This window comes from Pezoporus occidentalis, unplaced genomic scaffold (assembly GCF_034315485.1).
Source record: "Pezoporus occidentalis ecotype Australia unplaced genomic scaffold, CSIRO_AGI_Poc_V1 ctg70, whole genome shotgun sequence".
Taxonomy (NCBI): Eukaryota; Metazoa; Chordata; class Aves; order Psittaciformes; family Psittacidae; genus Pezoporus; species Pezoporus occidentalis.
In genome coordinates, this window is record NW_026916053.1 from 2,925,409 (window position 1) to 2,927,811 (window position 2,403).

Genomic DNA, 2,403 nt, shown 5'->3' on the forward strand with positions numbered 1-2,403 from the left:
AATGAGGTAATGGCCACAAAGGTGCTGGACTTCATTTGTTCATCCTCCCATTTGTCATTTCCTTCTTCCGTGCCGCCAGCCCTCCGCCCCACCTTTAAACTAAGAGAATTCTAATGGCTGATTGAAGAATGACTCTAAATTTGGTGCGGGCAATAGAGGCAGTGCAGGCAGGAGGAACAGTGCAGGCAGGAGGAGCAGTGCAGGCAGGACAGGCAGTGCCAGCAGGCGGCGCAGGCAGGAGCGACACAGGCAGGAGATGGCGCGGCAGAGAGCACAAGTGTGCGGTCCCACATGGTCTAGCGGTTAGGATTCCTGGTTTTCACCCAGGCGGCCCGGGTTCGACTCCCGGTGTGGGAAAGCCCCGTATCTTTTCTTCCTCTTACGCCTTTATTCTAAGGGGAGATCATTTATTTATCATTCGTAAATTCTGCGAGATCCCTTTTTAATTCTTAGACAACTAATTTTTTCTAAATGTCCCAAACTCAATGAACAGCTCATTTTAGACTTAAAAACCCTGTGCGAGAGCTGCAGGATCTTTTAAGGATTTCAAGATTTCAGGAACTTTGTTGGAAATTACATTAAATGACACGGCAGCCTGATAGCTTCACAAAACCAGCGGTTGAGTTTGGTTTAGATATGTCTATACGCAATAGCAAAATAATCATTTCAGGAGGCAATGTTTGTTTGTAACTTCTCTTTATATTGTTTCAGTTTTGTAGGACAAAAGAGAAAGAACCTAAACTCCCAGCCATCGTTGCTTACTTGGTGCTGACTTCAGCAGGAAACCCACTCAATGTTATCTGCATTACATTGAACAATTGGCTAAAATTTACTGCCTGTTATTAAATGTAAATACAAATGAGCCACTTTGTGGGCTCCCAGGGGAAACAAAGCACTGTTAATGAGACAAGCAGGGTTTGTTTCACAAAACACTACTTACTTTCTGAGTTAAACTGTTCAGCATCAAGGCTCCTGCAATCCTCAGGGGCTTGGCCAAGAGCTGCGCCTGAATGCTGGGTCAGCGGCAAGTGAAGTTATACTTGGGCTGATCTGGCTAGAAAGCCGTTAGATAGCGGCCTTCTGAAGGGGTGAGGTGCGGAAGGGCACAGCCATAATGCTGTTACTGCTAAACTTAATGAATCCTGTCGAGCCCTCAGCCAAGGGGTCAGACCACAGACGCTGTTGAACTGCTGTATCAGAACTGATCACAAAGGAATATAAACAGTTTCACACCCCCCCCCCCCCCCCAATCCATGACCTAACTTGCTCTCCAACCTAAGTGAGTCTATGATTCTATGATTCCAAAGTTTGAATCTATCCCTCTCTCCTACAGTAAATACCAAGCTTGAAACAGCAACCCCAGACCATCATCTGTTTGGCCCAAGACAGAAGTATTTCACCAGGATGAGCACACAGAACACTTCCTCCCGTGCTCAGGCTCCAGCCTCAGCAGCTCAGGGAGTTCTGGAGCCGGACATGACTCACGCAGTGTGTGCGTTTGTCACAACCAGCCAGTTCTTTTCACCTGCCAAACTCCAAAACTCCAATCCCATCCCCAGGGCGATGCCCAAGATGATGTGCTTATACTGGAGATGTTAGTGCGAGAACCTGAACACAGATGTTAACTGGCCCGCCTACACTGGATAGACTCTGTGTACAGTGCAGTAAGCTTGGAAAGAGCCAACATGGCTTTTGAAGCTGACTCTAAACCACTCATGGTGACACGGTGCCCAGGAAGGGAATGAAGTGACTCCCAACAGAGCCAATACAGCCAGCCTGGACGAGACCCCTGGGCAGGATAGCGGCTGGGGCGCACAACAGCCAGCCCCAGGGCCCCTGCGGACCGCCAGAGACGGAAGGCTGGGGGGGGTTGGGGATCCGGGCAGAGGAACGGGCGTTGGAACAGGCACGGGCGTTGGAACGGGGGGACCCACACGGGTGTGGAACCGATGTCAAGCGTCACCCCCTCACGGGGACCGTCCTCTCCGCCTGGAGCGGGCCCGCCGAGCTCTCGCGAGAATGTTGGGGCCGTGACAGCTCCCCCCCTCCCGTCCTAAGTATCGCGACTATTCAATCCCCCGCTTCCGGGCGCGATGTCTCGCGAGAGTCGGCGGGTGCGGGCATGCGTGCGGACGTTGTCTGGCCGTGCGTCTCGCGAGAGCCCCTGCGCCGGACCCTGGGCGGCCCCGTGCCGAGCGCCGAGCTGCGAGCAGCGAGTGGCGGCGGGCGCCATTTCGGGGAGCAGCCGCCGGTGCCACAGCCGGGGCCCAGCCCGGGTCCGGGGACCGCCCGCCACGGTCGCGCTTCCCCTCGCCGCCTGCCGCTCTCGGGCTGGCCGAGCGGCGCCGTCCATCTCACATTCAGACCCCTGTGGAGGGCTCCTGAGCCCTCGGGCCCATCCCC

At 54.2% G+C, this 2,403-nt stretch overlaps 1 non-coding gene across 1 annotated transcript; it reads left to right on the forward strand.

Moving 5' to 3' along the window:
• The first annotated feature begins 285 nt into the window (after positions 1–285).
• On the forward strand, positions 286–357 carry TRNAE-UUC (transfer RNA glutamic acid (anticodon UUC)). The gene has a single exon. It is a non-coding gene; the product is annotated as a tRNA-Glu (tRNA).
• Positions 358–2,403: the final 2,046 nt, after the last annotated feature.